This window comes from Hevea brasiliensis, chromosome 8 (assembly GCF_030052815.1).
Source record: "Hevea brasiliensis isolate MT/VB/25A 57/8 chromosome 8, ASM3005281v1, whole genome shotgun sequence".
Classification (NCBI taxonomy): Eukaryota; Viridiplantae; Streptophyta; class Magnoliopsida; order Malpighiales; family Euphorbiaceae; genus Hevea; species Hevea brasiliensis.
Window position 1 is genome coordinate 13,666,405 of NC_079500.1, and position 17,616 is coordinate 13,684,020.

At 36.0% G+C, this 17,616-nt stretch overlaps 1 long non-coding RNA gene across 1 annotated transcript; it reads right to left on the bottom strand.

Annotated features, from left to right (window-relative positions):
- Positions 1–15,217: 15,217 nt before the first annotated feature.
- Positions 15,218–16,658, bottom strand: LOC131182296 (uncharacterized). The gene is made up of 2 exons (XR_009150596.1): positions 16,561–16,658; positions 15,218–16,113 (listed from the first exon to the last, which is right to left on the bottom strand). It is a non-coding gene; the product is annotated as an uncharacterized LOC131182296 (long non-coding RNA).
- Between the last annotated feature and the right edge of the window lie 958 nt (positions 16,659–17,616).

Below are 17,616 nucleotides of genomic sequence, written 5' to 3' on the forward strand. Positions count from 1 at the left end.
GAATGTATGAAAGTGGGAAATTGGGCTTGGATGAATGACTGATCCTCCCAAGTAGCATCCTCTAATGGAAGATTAAACCATTTGACGAGTCCTTGAATTACAGCCTGACCATTCCTTGTAATGGTTCTGGTTTGCAATATCTTCTCAGGGGCCACTATTATTTCATTCTCCAATATTTCTGGTAACTGTAATTGTGGCACAACATTGTCTCCAAGTTTTCTCTTGAGAAGCGAGGCATGGAAGACAGGGTGAATAGCAGCATTAGGAGTAAGTTGTAACTTGTATGCTACGTTGCCAATCTTCTGCAGAATTTGAAATGGTCCATAATACCTAGCAGCTAGCTTTAAATTCCTTCTTAAGGCAACAGATGTTTGTCTATAAGGTTGAAGCTTTAGATATACCACATCCCCTACCTCAAATTCTTTCTCAACTCTACCCTTATCGACTTCTTTGTTTCATCCTGTTCCTAGCTTGCTCCAAATTACTCTTGAGAACATCATTCAACTGCTGCCTCTCCTGAAAAAATTGGTCAACAGCCTGAACTGGTGATGCAAAAGAAGGAATAGCAGGTAATGATGGAGGGTAATAGCCATATAAGGCTTCAAATGGAGTCATTTTTATAGCAGAATGGTATGAGGAATTGTACCACCACTCTGCAAGTGGCAACCACTGAAACCAGGCTTTGGGATGCTAATGAGTCATGCATCTCAGGTAGGTTTCCAAACACTGATTCAAACGTTCTGTTTGACCATCACTTTGAGGGTGGTAAGCACTACTATAAGAAAGAGTAGTGCCCAGCTGCTTGAAAAATTCTTTCCAAAACACACTTGTAAATATTTTATCTCAATCTGAAACAATTGTGACAGGGGCACCATGAAGCTTATAAATGTGTTCTATAAAGACCCTTGCTACAGAAGATGCAGTAAAGGGATGAGCCAATCCAATGAAATGGCCATATTTTGTATAATTATCAACCACCACTAGGATAGTGTCCTTACCTCCAGATTTAGGAAGCTGCTCAAAAAAATCCAGAGTGATGTGCTGCCATGCCTGAGAAGGTATTGGTAAAGGCTGCAATAACCCAGGGGTAGCGGAAGTCATTCCCTTACATTTAGCACATTCTGCACATTGTTGCACCCATTGCAAGACTTCAGTATATATGCCAGGCCAATAAAAATGTCTCTGCAGTCTACTATAAGAATTGTGAATGCCGGAGTGCCCTCCCATAGCACTGTCATGATATAATGCTATTAATTGCTTCCTCAAATTACCATGACAACCCACATACAATCTATTGTTGTAATACAACAGCCCTTGCTTCAAATGAAACTTGAAATGAGCCTTACTATCCAAAGAAAGTTGAGTAATTAAATCCGTAGCCTTAGAATCATTAACATAGCTATTAAGGACATTAGCCATCCAAGTAGGAATGATTTCAGAATGAGCAGCAGATAATTGATTCACAGCAGAATGTGGCCTTCTAGATAAAGCATCAGCCACTCTATTCTCCACCCCTCTTTTATACAAAATTTTATAATCTAAACCCAAGAGTTTAGAAATACCTTTCTGTTGTAGGTTAGTGTGAAGTCTTTGCTCTAAAAGGTGCTTGATACTTTCATGATTAATTTTGATAAAGAAGGGACCTTGCTCAAGGTAATGCCTCCATTTAGTGACAACAAAAGTGATTGCCAGCAACTCTTTGTCGTATATAGAAAGGCTTTGATTCCTAACCCCAAAAGCCTTAGAAATATAGGCAATAGGGTGTCCATTTTGCTGTAATACAGCTCCCATACCATAGCTGCTAGCATCAGTTTCAATGATAAATGGCTGAGTAAAATTTGGTAATGCCAGAACAGGAGCAGAAGACATAGCTACTTTTAATGAGTCAAATGCTTGTCTAGTAACTTCAGTCCATTGAAAGTTGTGCCTCTTTAATAAATTTGTAAGAGGCTTACTAATCACCCCATAATTTCTAACAAACTTCCTGTAATACCCTGTCAATCCCAAGAAAATCCTCAATTCCTTGACAGAAGTTGGATAAGGCCAAGCTACCATAGCCTCAATTTTGTCTGGATCTGTAGATACTCCTTTTTCTGAAATAATATGCCCTAAATAATCAACAGAATTCTGACCAAAAGAGCACCTAGACATTTTAGCAAAAAGCTGCTGCCCCTCCAACACCTTAAAAATAGATTCCAAATGCTGTAAATGAGATTCTAAATCAGGGCTATAAATGAGTATGTCATAAAAAAAAACCAGAACAAACTTCCTTAAAAATGGTTGGAAAATTTGGTTCATGAGGGCTTGAAAGGTGGCAGGGGCATTAGTCAACCCCAAAGGCATGACTGTGAATTCAAAATGTCCATGGTGGGTTTTAAATGCAGTCTTGGGAATATCAGGAGGATCCATTTGAATTTGGTGATATCCAGCCCTTAAATCCATCTTAGAAAACATTTTTGCTCCATGTAATTCATCCAATAGATCATCTATGATAGGAATAGGAAATTTATTCTTAATGGTATGGTCATTCAACTTTCTGTAATCAACGCAAAATCTCCAAGTGCCATCCTTCTTCTTAACTAATAAAACAGGGGAAGAAAATGGACTAGTGCTAGGCTGAATAACTTTGGAATTCAACATTTCAGTCACCAACTTTTCAATCTCATTTTTATGATAATGGGGATACCTATAAGGTCTCACATTTATAGGTTTAGTATCAGGTTGTAATGGAATATTGTGGTTATGACTTTTAAAAGGGGGTAAGGAAGTAGGTTCAGCAAAAACTTGAGGGTATTTATGAATAACTTTCTGAATATCAGGGTGTATATTACCTCTGTTAGCTGCAAACAGAGTAGTAGCAGCCACAAAATGAATTCCAATAGCCTGCTCTATCAAATTAACACAGAATAATGGAGACTGGAAATCATTTCCCTTCCTATGCAGCAACTGCTGCAAGGAATTACATTCTTGAAGGCTACCAGGTTCCATCCCCTCTTTAATCCCTTGCAAAGTAACTAAAGTATCCCCCTTTTGAAATGAGATTTGCAATCCCTTGAAATCAAATAAAATTGGACTCACACTTCTCATCCAATCTACTCCCAATATAACATCAAATCCACCCAACTCCAAAAGTCTCATAGGAAAAGAGAAACATTGGTTCTGAGTGTGCCAATGAAATGAAGGACACATTGTAGAACTTATTAATTTCCTTCCATCAGCTACAATAACCATTGACATAGGTGCTTGCACCACTGGAAGTTTTAAATCTTTGGCCATTTTTACATCCAAGAAACTGTTAGTGCTCCCACTATCCACCAATATAACTAATTGTCTATCCTTATGTCTCCCCATCACCTTAATTGTGTCTAAACCTTGACTGCCTTCCATAGCATGGACTGATAGAGTCATTTTTGGTTGTCCTTCCCCAATTTCCTCACCTTCTACCACTTCTTGATACTCTTCCTCCAATTTTTCTACTCCTTGTTCCTCCAACTGAATGGCCATAGCAGTCTTAGATTTACACTGATGACCAGGGAAAAACTTTTCCCCACATCTGTAACAGGGTTTGGACTGTCTACTTGCTGCTGGAGTTGGAAGAAAACCTGGTTTAGACAAAGGTTGAGGTAGTGAATTAGCAAAAGAGGACTTAGCAGTGGTTGCAGAAGGTTTTTGGTTGTGGTTGTTATCATTTGGGGGTTTTGGTGGATAAGAAAGTGGTTGAGAAATTTTGTAGGATTGGTTTGAAGAAGAATATGCAAAATTAGGCTTATAAGCACTATTATACCCAGATCTTGGTAGAGAAAAGGCTTTACTATTACAGAGCATCCACTGCTCTTGTAGTCTAGCTGCTTCAAAAGCATGAGCTAGGGTTGTAGGTCTAACCATTCTCACCATTGGCCTAATTTCATCCCTCAATCCTCCGATGAATCCAGACAAAAAATAAGTTTCCCCTAAATCAGGCATAAACCTCTCCATTCTCACCCTAAGATCCTCAAACCTATCTTGATATTCCCCAACACTACCCTCCTGCCTTAGTCTCATAAACTCCTCCACTACATCCTCAAAACCTTGTTCTCCAAATCTATTGCATACTGCTATCTCAAATTCTTCCCAAGATCCACTAATTTTAGACTTATTCCAATTTTGAAACCAAGAGTCAGCTCTTCCTACCATATACAAGCTTGCTATTCCCACCATCTTATCTTTAGGAACCCTAAAAACTTCAAAGTACTTGAAACACTTCCTAACCCAAGCCCTTGGCTCACTCCCATCAAAAGTTACTAATTCAATCTTAGGCAAAATCTTTTCTGACCCCATTGATTCCATAACAAAATCAGAACTACCTTGATCTCTAGAATGAAGATTCAGAGTTTCCTTTGGAGTTGTTAAAGAATTCTTACCTGTCACTCCATTAGAATTCCTTTCATCAGAGTTGATGATTTCCTTCCCTTTTTCCCCAAAAAACCCTAGCATTAGGGTTTCCAATCTTCCCACAGCAGTCTCAATTGTAATTTTATTCTTGGAAGCATTTTTCTTGATTCCTTCTTGTAACTTCTTGAAGTCCTGCTTCAGAATCTCCATTTCCTTCCTGGTCTCCCGAGATTCCCCTTGCAACAGATCCAACCTTTCTTCCATTTGTGCCATCTTAACAGCATTTTGACCCACCACTGCTGATTTGGTCATGGTTTGCGATTCCAAAGAACCAAATTGCAGATGAACCTACCCAGTTTTCAGGCTCTGATACCAATTGTTAGGTAGAAACCCTAACAAGCAGTTATTTCAGAGTTGAAATTAAAAGAACAGAAAATCAGAAAGAAGAGAGAGAGAGAGAGAAAGAGAGAGAGAGAGAGAGAGAAGAATTGTAAGGAAGAAGATAATATTTCATTGAGAATTTGAATGAATCTTTACAATATCTCACAGCCCTATTTATTGCCACTTTCCCTCCAAAAACAACTGCCTAACCCTTGCTACAATTTCTCCAACAACCTCTAACAGAAAGCTACAACAATTTCAACTACCATCACAACTAATTAATCAATTCACTTATTCTTATACTTCCTTCTTCTGTACGTGACAAATAATTGAATGCAGCGAGAAGATGGGGCAGATAGCTTTTTACCATGTATCCATCTCATGTTCAAGAATTGAGAGAGAGTTTTGAGAAGCACTTGATAAGGATAGACAACAATCTAATGTTTGGGTAGCTAAGGTGGAGAATTGGGCTCGAGCTTTAACACAAGCAACTAGCTAAGGTGGAGAATTGTGCTCAAGCTTCAACACAATCAGTAATGTAACTCCCGCTTAGTTTGCATGCTTTCCAACAAAATCATGTCAAATAAGGATATGTAAAGCTATCAAAAAGGGCAATAACCTATGCTTAAGGTATTCCATTAGCTATTAGTTTTTTAGGCTCCACTCTATAGATAACCACAATATGCAACTGTACAGTGTATACTGTTTAATGATATGACAGTCAACAATGCTGGCTAACCTGCAAAAATATGGTAAAAAAAAAAAATTAGAAAGAGCGTTATATACATGATTACTAAATAAAATTTCAAAGCAATGTTATGTATCCAATTCCTAAATATATAAGTTCTGGCAATGCGGATTCTTCCTATCAAAGATCAATTAAACATCTATCTCACCCTCTAACTGCAAATGCTATATCCCACATATTCCTTGGCTCTACTGAAACCAATTTTTTCCTTTTGCTGCTCTTACATAATGTGATAACCATATCCATCTTGTATCCTAGTATAACATGCCACCCAAGATTGGTAAAAATTTACGATTCAAATTGCACCAAATCTCAATGCTGAGATGAACCACAAGAAATATTTTGAAAGTTCATAAAAATATAACGTAGTCTCACCTTATAAAGATATAACATTAGTATCAATGTCTTTGCCACTTGGAGAGGAAAACAACATGTTCTTTGCCACTGATTAGTGAGTGAGGGTATTTATACCAAGAGGGAAATCATATCCACTGCCGAGCACCTTAAAAGTAACATGAGGTGTTTGTTCTTCTCCATGTTTCAGTCTTTTAAGGGGAGGCTGCTCCTCCTCCTCCTCTACGTGGATACCACACTTAACTATCCCATTGTAACTGCGTCCTTTATTGATATACTCAACAAAAAAATTGAAAGACCATGCTATTCTCTCTGAAATTAAGAGAAGAATGCCAAAAGAAGATGTGTTCTGAATGAAGAATGATTTTATCCTTCGCATGGAGATTACCATTAACATAGTACAATTTACCCCAATAGTAGTCAAACTGATATTGGCTATGTCCAGACTCATTTATAGAATGGACTGTACATCCAATTCTTTTGACATGACAAGGATGACAAACTTTGGGGTCAAAAACAACAAAAATTGTGAAATAGGTAGATTTCACCTGCTCCAGTTGTGTAAATGACAGAAAGAAAGAAGATCCACAGTCATTCTGATATTTGATCCATTGTGGCACTTGACTTCCAGGAAAACAAAAATTCTGTGCCATGTGAAAATCTTGTTACTCATTTACTATATATCATAAACTCTACCAACATTAGGAAAAAAAAGTCATAAAATACTAGAGAAAGAAAGAGAGATATACCACTCCCCTTTGCCAAGGAGTTTGCAGTAAATGGTCCACAATTTTATTATGTTCATCACCATCCAAATTGATGCAGTTGTCAAATTCTAAAAATTTAATACTCTGGAGTTGGAATAAACTGGATGCTGATTCAAGACAAGTACAATTCATTGCACATAATTTGAGGAGAGATGGAAGCTCCGGTAAATATTTTTGTTAGCATAATTACAGCAATTAGCATCATTATAATAAGTTACGCATCTCTCATCATGTTACCTTTTGGGACAATACTATGTTCTCTTCTGTTTCCAAATTTCATCACTCTGTCAATACTGACTCTCTATTTTTCACTGACTCCTCCAAAGAGCTGTTTCCAAGTCCTGATCCAGGTGATTGTGATGTGCTCAATATTAGCCCAACTACACCTGCCCCTGTTGAATCGGCACCAGTTGTTGATCCAGTACCTGCGCCTGCATCTCCTCCTAGCACTACTCTTCGTCGTTCTACCCGTGTAAGAGAAACTCCTCATTATCTTCTTGATTTTCACTATTACTCTACTATTGAAACCCTTCATGAGCCTCGTTCTTATCATGAGGCAAGTACTGACCCTCTTTGGCAGCAAGCTATGACTGACGAACTTCAGGCTTTAGAGAAAACTCATATTTGGGATTTAGTTGATCTACCACCAAACAAGACCCCTATTGGTTGCAAATGGATTTACAAAATCAAGACCCGTTCTGATGGAACTATTGAACGCTACAAAGCTTGCTTAGTAGCCAAAGGGTACACTCAAGAGTATGGTATCGACTATGAAGAAACTTTTGCTCCAGTGGCCCGATTAACATCTATTCGCAGTCTCTTAGCTATTGCTGCAGTTCGTAAATGGAAACTTTTCTAGATGGATGTCAAAAATGCTTTTCTTCATGGTGATTTAACAGAAGAGGTTTATATGCATCCTCCTCCTGGTTATCATTCTCCTCATAAGGTTTGCAAACTTCGGCGAGCCTTATATGGATTAAAACAAGCTCCCAGGGCCTTGTTTGCCAAATTTAGTTCCACTCTTGCTCAACTAGATTTTCTCTCTAGTCCACATGATTCTGAATTATTCACTTGCCGAACTGACAGTGGTATTGTTCTTCTGTTGCTTTATGTTGATGATATGATAATAACAGGAGATGATTCATCTGGTATTTTAGAGTTACAACATTGTCTCAATCAACATTTTGAAATGAAAGACCTGAGTTCTCTCAGCTATTTTTTGGGTCTTGAAGTTTCTCAAAATTCTGATGGCTATTATCTATCTCAAGCCAAGTATGCATCCGACTTACTTTCTCGAGCAGGCATCACTGATAGCAAAACAGTATCGACCCCATTGGAGCTCAATTGCAAACTTATACCTCTTGATGGCACTCCTCTTGATGATCCTACTTTATATCGACAGCTTGTCGGGAGTCTTGTTTATCTCACAGTTACTCGACCTAATATTTCATATCTTTGTTCATCCGTCACCGGTTTATGTCCGCTCCTCGCTCAACTCATTTCTCTGCGATGCCAGAATCCTTCGTTATATCAAAGGCACTCTTTTTCATGGTTTGCACTTTTCCGCTACCTCCTCCCTAGTATTATCTGGCTACTCTGATGCTGATTGGGCTGGTGATCTGACAGATCGTCGCTCTATAACTGGTTATTGCTTCTTCTTGGATAATTCTCTTATCTCTTGGCGTAGCAAAAAGCAAACTGTTGTTGCACGTTCTAGCACAGAATCTGAATATCGTGCTCTTGCTGATGCTACATCTGAATTACTTTGGTTACGGTGGTTATTAACTGATTTCGGTGTCACTCATTCTTCTGCCACAATGCTTCATTGCGATAATAGAAGTGCCATACAGATTTCTCATAATGATGTATTTCATGAGCGTACCAAACACATCGAAATTGATTGTCATTTTGTACATCATCATGTTGCTCATGGCACCATATGTTTGATTCTTATCTCCTCTGTCAGCCAAACCGCTGATATATTCACCAAAATGCATCCTCCCGCTCACTTTCAGGATCTCTTAAGCAAACTCAAGTTGGCACCTGTGTTACCACCTTGAGTTTGAGGGGGGGGGGGGTGTTAGCATAATTACAGCAATTAGCATCATTATAGGAGATTTGTGTAGCATAATTACAACAATTAGCATGATTATAGAAGATTTGTGTAGCATAATTATAGCAATTATTATTCTTGTCCAAATTAGCTCGTATTCTCATGTATAAATAGATGTAATATCTCTGTAAATAAGACACAGATAAATACACAATCCTTTCTTTCATTACTTGTATTCTTTCTTCTAACAATTTTAGTCTCTTGCAATCACTTAAATCAAGTTCAACTAGTCTTGAAAGTTGTTTAATGGTATCAGGTATTTTCTCAAAATTATTTCCACCTATGTACAAATGCTTCAATGACACTATATGGCAAAGAGTGTTGGGAAATTCTAATAGGCCACAGAACGCCAGATTAACCTCCTCTAGAAGGGGAATCCCTGCCAAAGCAGGGATTATCAAACCTTCACATCTCCTAAAATTTAATGTTCTCAAATTTCTTAACCGATTGATAGAAGATGGTAGTCTTTTTATCCCAGTGCCAGGTGCTGTAACATGCTCCAAAGATTCTAAATTCCCAAAGCTCTTTGGCAATCCATGCAGAACTATGCAGTGACTAATGTAAATAATTCTAAGTTCTTTCAGATTGCCAAAGCTGTCTGGTAATTCTTTTATACCAGTACCATGTGCTCCAAACTCCTCTAGAGATTCTAAATTACCAAAGTTCTCTGGCAGACTCTGCAGATATACACATTCATTAACAGATAAAATTTGAAAAATAGATACCCGACGTATAAAATTCGAACGCATTACTGTTTGAAATTCATTTCAAATCCATTTTAATAATATTCAGTTGGATCCGATACCGAAAATACCAGATCAATCGCTATCCCTACTTACACACGCACACATGTAATTTTTGTTAATTTGTAAAATCATTGTATGTTATGTTTTTGTAAATTTAGAAGTAACTTACTTAGTGTTATGCGAAACCAAACCAGCCATCCCAGCAATTTCTCTCAAAGCTTGGCACCAGCTCTCCACCTTGTCTAAAGAGTTCTTGAATTCTTCTCTATGCTTAGTAAGTGCATCTCCAAAGCTACCCGTAAGTTTTGGAACATGGGTTGGATCTATACAGTAGAAAACCGGTAAGACCATTTGACCCATGGTTTTCTTGCACTCAAGTATCTTTACAAGCTCATCCAAACACCAGGGAGAATAAGCATAATTTTCCGAGAAAATAACCACCCAAAAGTATGATTGTTCAATTTTTTCCAAGAGGGAGGATGAGATCTCTTCTCCCCTATCAAGTTTTTCATCCACAAAGGCATTGACGAGGTTTCGGCTCTAAGCCTCATGCAAATTGCTGAGAAAACCAACGCGGACATCGGCACCTCTAAAACTAATGAACACATCATACTTCTTCGATTGTAGAGTGATCAAGGAAGAAGAAGAATTCATAAAACTAATGAACTTTTATTTGGTGATGTTAAAATTTTTTATAAATAATTATTTTAATAAAAAAAAATTAAAATAATAAATCGATTGTAAAGTTGGTTATTAATTACAAAAATAATTGTAAATCTGCTTGTTTTATTAGTGTTCATAGCCTATTTCGAAAAAGAGTTCAACATAAAATTACTTAGCGATTCCATTCACATAATGGTATAAAAAAAAACAAAAAATCTGAATAAAATTAGAAGGAAAATCTCATATTGGTAGTCTCTAAATATTATTTTTTTAATAATAAATTTATTGAGGCAAAAATTTATTAGTTTTTAAATATTATATTACTTGTTTTTAATTCATTAAGGTTAATTTTATTTATATAAAAAAATTTTAAGTACCTTTTTTTTTTAATTTATCCCCAAAAAATTTATTTTTCATGAAAAAAAAATTCCTTTTTGTTTTGCACAACCTGCCGTCGAAGACGGTAAAAACTTACAATTCAAATTGAAAATTGTACCAAATCTCATTGTAACGACATCTATTCTCCTGAAATTAAGAATAGAACACCAAAATAAGATGCGTTTTGACTGAAGACCCAATTTATGCTTCCCATACAAACGAAAAAGGAAAATCTTCTTCATTCCAGTAGTAAAAGCTAGTTTAAGAGGAGAAAATTTATCCAAATCTTATATATAGTATAAATACTTTATTTTAAATTAATGTAGAACAACACACCCCGCTCAGGCATGAACATATAGAGCATGAAGTTTGCAGGTAAATACATTTACAAGTGGCTTAACATTGAAACATGGTAAGTTCTGATACTATATAGAGAAAATAGATCGGGCCTCACTCCATCTCAAAAGCTAGTTCAAGGAGAAAATGTTTGCTCAAATTTTATATATAGCACATACATCTTATCTCAAATCAATATAGGACAACAAATAATGAAGAAATAATTTATCACTTAAAGTAAAATTATGGATAATATTCTACATGTTTTTTGTAAGTGATAATTATGAAATTCTTGTGCAAGGTGGAATGAGATTTCACAAATATGATTTAAAATTTTATTCAATAAATCAATCACTATAGTAAAAATAAATATGATATTAACATATCAAACAGATTTTACACTGAACATCTAAAATAGAACATTTTTTGAAGAGATTGAATTACCGGACCAAAAAGTTCTCCATAATCATATTCAACACTAACTCCTTATCACCCATTCAAGGATACAATGAATCCATTGCTAGAAACACTTATGTTTGATTTTGATTATTGGAAGAATTTGGAAGATTTGGGGAGGAATCAGGTCAATTTTCTGAGACATTTATAAATGATTGTTGCATCTAATGGCACTCACAAACGGCATAGCAAGCATCCATCTCAACTCACGGCACATATTTGAGCTTGTTTGTAGGGTGTAATCTAATCGAACCGAGCCAAATTTTAACTTATTTAGGCTTGATTCACAAGTATATGGGTAAATTTTATTAACGGTTACTGAACTTTAAGGATTATTACAGTAAGATCACCCAATTTCGATTTTTTTTATAAAAGTACTCCAACTTCAATTTAATATACAATAAAGTCATTTTCACCATTTTCTGTCTAAAACTCCAGCGATTTGATCACATGACAATGCCACGTGGCATTTTAAAAAGAAAAAAAAAATTTCCTTCTCTCTTCTCTGTTATCGTCTTCTTCCGTTGATTGTGAATTTTCTTTCCTTCTTCCTCCCAATCCACCTCTGCTTTTTGTTTTCCTTAGTTCTTCAAAAATCTAGATAAGAGGAAGAGTTGCCGCCAAGATTTAAAAAAAAAAAAAAAAAATTAGAGTCTAGCCCGACATCATCGATACTGCAAAGGATGCGGCCTAAGCCTACGATGTTGCTGCCCTTTCCCTCCGTGGACCCAAGGCCAAAACCAAATTTGTCATTTCTTCCTTCCATATATCTCCTTTCACCTACCAAAGTCTCACAGATCCTTTCATAGATTACAGATATTTAGCAAATGGGTTTGATGAGCACCACATAAATCCTAGCAGTCAGAGCACTACTCTCTTTCTTATTTTTCTTTATTTTTTGGCAAAAACTAAAAGTGAAGGAGTTGGGTTCTAATGATGCAGCTTCACCTTGGATAGGGATTATGAGCAACTAAAGATGGCATGGCACCTCTGTGGCTTTTCCTGGGTTTGTTAGGTGGATGGACTCACATTCAAATGGTGGTGGGCTAATGGCTAATCTTATTGATTGGTGTACAGGTGAGGAGCTTGCTTGGGCTGCATGTGTTTGTTATTTTATCTGGCATGCGAAAAATCAATTGGTTTTTATTGGCCATTCTTGGTTGTCTTATGAGATTGTGAATAGAGTCGAGTATCTCTTGCTTGGATTTTAGCAGACTAGAGTGGATGATGTTGATGTTCAGGTGGACACCAATCGCCCAACAAATTGCAGGTGGACTCTTCCTCCAAAAGGTTGGTGAAACTTATTGGGAGCATTTTTTTCGTGATGATTAGGTGAGTATTGGCTTCAGCTTTGAAGAGAATGCATGGGTCTTGGGCTGTGATGTTGCAGACGCTATGGCTATTTTTTACGGGTTTTAGCTGGCGATTAATTTAGGTTTTAAGCAGTAATTATAGAATTAGATTGCTTAAAAGTTATTGAGTTATTATGGTCCATAGATTTTTTCCAGAATGGCCTTATTATGTGTTCCAAGATTGTTTAGATTTCGCTTAGCTGCTGGATTCCTATTCTTGGTCTTTTGTGCTTCCATCTGGCAACTCAATTACTCATGCTAAGGCAAAGCTTACTCTTGTAAGTGATGGTAAGAATGAGTGCATATGTATAGAAGAGATGCCTAATTCTGTTTCTAACCTTCTTCCTCCTAATGCAACAATGCAAGGAAGCCACAGCTCTCCCCTCTCTTTTCCAACCAATGTGGGACAAATCCCACGTAAGGAATGTTTTTTTTTTAATTTATTAGTTTTTCTTATTAAATATTAACTTTTACTTTTATTTATATAAATAATTTACTATAATAAAGACCTGATAGCACAGTATAATGTATTATTAAAATTTTATTATATTTATTATTACATTTATAAACTTTTAAGATTTAAATTTGAATAAAAATCATATTGACATTATACATATACTTAATCTAATTTTGTAGCTTTTAACTAAACTCAATAGTATTATGATTTAATTAAAAAGATTACTATATGATACAAATTTAAGATATTATATGATATAAATATATTAATTATAAATATAATTATAATCAACTCAATTAAATAATACAATTTAATTTTATAACCCTAACTAAACTCAATAGTATTATGATTTAAATTTAATATTCTAACAATTTAATTTTTAAGAAATAAGCGGACAATATTAAGTAGGAAAAGGTTTAAGAGAAAAATTTTTAAATGATGTATAAAAGAGAGAGTGCCTAAAAAGGGAGGAGGGTAATAATAATGGAAGGATAGCTCAGTATTAAAATTAAATATTATTCTTTTAAGGGTTTAAAGTTCAAATAAGAGTGAACTAATCAAAGACGTTGAGAGGGAGAAAGACTATATACAGAGAGAGTAATAATAATTATTGAATATATTGGTGTTAAAATTTGAAGTTTAACAATTAAAAATTCAAAATTTAGATAGAACAGGAAAAGAGGGAGAGAGAGATGATTCATATTTCAAATCACACCAACACCAAAAGCATGTAATTTTAATTTATTTAACAATTTAAAATAGATAAAATAGTTAAAATAATTTTTATGTATTCATTATCAAATATTCTAAATTTATTTCTCATATTAAAATTAACTTATTTTTGTAAAAAAAATCTAAATTGCAAATAACTATATAATTATAAATATATTTTATATATTGTTTATATCATTATTTTTAAATAATATATTATTTTTAAAATAATTATAAGTAAAATAAATATTTATTACATTATGAAACACAATAACTAAAATATTTTTTTTTTTCAAATGAGCCTACAAATGAGCTTATAAACAAGTCTGTTCATGAACTTATTTAATAAGCTAGCTCATGAGCTTGTTCAACGAACCAACTTACAAACCTATTTAACAAGCTAACTCGTGAACCTATTTAATAAGTCTGCTTGCGAGCTTATAAATAAACCAAACTTGAACTCGAGTTCAAGCTGAATATTATTGAGCTCAAATTCGGCTCATTTATTAAACTAATCTAAAATTCGAGCTCAAACTCGATTCATTTAGAAACAAGCCAAACCGAATTTTTATCAAACCAAACCTCAAGTAGCTCACAAGTGGTTTGGTTCATTTACACTCTTACTTGTTTGGGTTTATTTTAAGAGATTAGGGGTTGAATTGAGCAACTTGGACAAGAAAAGCCAAAATAATCATTGGGCCAAATACAAGAGGCTTAGGACAATGAATTTTTAATCTTTGAAAGCTCAAGTGAGCCTTGGCCAGAGTACTTTTGTCAAAATTGCCCCTAAACTTTCATTCTATTTTACTTTTTTTTTTTCCAATTTTCTTTAAAAGATCAAATAAATAAATTATTTTTTTTCATCATGAGTCTAAAATAATATATTTTAAATTATTTGGTTATATTAGAGATTGAAAATATTGAAAATTTTTATTTAATTTTAAAATAATCTCAATGTTATCTTAAGTTATTTATTTGGGAATTAATATAATCAGTCGTATAAAAATAAAATATTAATTTTTATAATGAAAATGATTTAGTGGACTTAGTAATTATATCTGTTTTAAATTAGTGTGGCAAATCTTTTTTCTTCCTTTGAATACAAATCAGATAACCATTTTAATTTTTATTTAAAAAATATTTATTTTTTTATTTATATTTAAAAAAGTTAGTAAAATTGTCACGACCCAACCTATGGGCCGGACCGGCACTAGGACCTGGGCCGGCCTAAAGCCCCCGAGGCCCGTAGTAAGCCTAACTATTCCTTAACCCAACTCAAAGGCCCATTTGGGCTCAATTTTAAGAATTCAATCGGACAGAGTCTGGGCATAAAGTGGACCTTTCAACAGGGAGTTTTTGACTCACCCGACCTGTAAACAAAATATATCATCAATTGGGGAGCTCAGCTCACCCTCCACATACTGAAATCAACATAAAGATAAATGGGAGCTCAGCTCCCTCATCCAGTCCATCAAACATGCATATAATAATTTTACAGGTCCACATGACAATTTATATTACAGACCCGAATCATTTAAATATTTCTAACACATGCGGAAATTCTAGAAGTAAATAAAATTACACAAATATTGATAAAACAACCTGCGAAGGAGAAAAGCAGGTTAACCACAATAAAATCCTCCTGTAGCCTGGAAAAATATTGAACATGAGTGAGCGTTCGACTCAGAGAGTAAAATATCAATTTTAACCATAATCTCTATAACTATCTAAAACTAATGCACCCTGTAGAGTGAAATGCAACACCAGCAATAATTTCACATCATAACATCAAAAAGGTAATTTGGAGCACTCACGCACCCAGTAATATCAATCATAATATATATGGGAGCTGATCCCCTATACAGCTCTCTTAGTTCCAACTGTGCCAGCCAAGAACTCAGCTCGGACTTCCACTTAATAACCAATTCGGGGTCCCAGCGAAGAACTCAGGCCGTGTCTACCCCGAAGGACCGAGTCCCAGCGAAGATCTCAAGCCGTGTCTACCCGTCCTATCCATAGTCCACACCACATCACACGCACGCCGACGCACGCACACTGCTCCAAATTACCACAACAACATACATGGCACTTTCACAGTTATGAATGCAACATAAATCGTGCCTAAAGTTTATCTACATAGATATATGCATATAAGTGATGCATGGGCATACTTGAACATATAATAATATCGAAATTACAATTAAAATTAATATTTTACTCACAGACTTGACAACGGTCACTGTGGCGGCTGGGAGGAGGAAGAAGGCTGTCCCGGTTCACCTGACAATTACATTACAATTATTTAACACAAATGACTCAATACAAATCATGAAAAGACCAAATACGTCCTAAGTCGTGCCGAAAATCCGGCAAAGTCTCCCCTATACCTAGGACCTACCCAACCTGCAAAAGGGCTCAAAACACACTTCTATATTCACAATCCATATATCCCCAACTCAATCACATCACACAGCCCCTCCTGGGCCCATCAAATCAGTCACCCATCACAATATGTAAAATTTCAATTTAGTCCTTATAATTGATCATTTTTGCAAAAACTGCCCAAATAAGCTCTAAAAATTCTAAAACTTTGCCCCGCGGTCCTTAGCAATATTACTAGGCTATTACAAAAAGAATCAAAATTTTCCGAGCTACCACGAATATTTTATGGATTTTTAATCCTATTTAAGCATTAGAAAATTACGAAAAAGTAAGGTTCGGGTTTACCTTTGCCGATTCTGACTTCGGGAACGCGCTCGGGATGTCTGACAATGGGGGGGTAGCCAAAACCTCGGTCCAATTCGGAGACTTTTCCGGTAATGGGTGCATGCGTAGGAAATTCACTGCACTGACAATCGTTGAATTTCCGCGAATTGAGGATACCTACACGAAGCCCACAACACGGGGGTTAGTACATAAATTTTTTGAAATTTTCTAAGCTCATTTAATGCTCGGAAAAACACTGCGAAGTTCTGTGGGACCCACCGAAAAACGGTGTCGAAAAAATTCAAAATTTATATCGTCGCGAAGCTCTCGACGAGTGGAGCGCTCTGGTACTCTCGGTTTTCTCGTGGGGTTCATGGTTTGCGAGAAATCTAGCCCAAAAGTCGAAATGAGTTAAAAACTTCCCGGGCAAAAATCGGACAAACCACTCGATGAATTTCGGTGTTCTTGGTGTCTATGGAAAGCTCTCGACGAGTAGATGAGTTTAGACACAAGACCCGATCCGATTGGTGGCCGGATCGGCTGGATTTCAGCCGGGAAGACGAACGGTTGCGCGCGCGCGTCGCTCCACTTCGGGCACCGTTTTCAGCGTTCAGTGCGGCCGGTGGATCGGGACGGTGGGGTGGCGGCCGTGGTGGGGTGGCAGGAGAGGCGGCGACGCAGCAAGGGGAGGAGGGAGGAGAGAGAAAACGGGAGAGGAAGAGAGGAGGGTCGGGACGCGCGCGGGAAGAAGAAGGAAGAAAATGAAAAGGCCGGTCCGATTCGACCGGTCCGATCCGATCCGGTTCGATTCGGCCAGTTCGATTCAGGATACAAAATTTTTAAATTTTTACTCTGCCTCGGGACCGAAAACAAGGTTCAAAAATTTCAAAAAATTCCAGAAAACTCAGAAAAATTCGTAGACTCCAAATATATTTTTAGTTTTGCCACGTGGTCTTTAAATTAATTTTTAAAAATCATCAAAGTTTATATTTTCAGAAAATCGAACCCAATTTTTAAAATCCGAAAAATCTCAAATAATTTCTTAAAATTTAAATAAAATTAAAATATCAATATTAC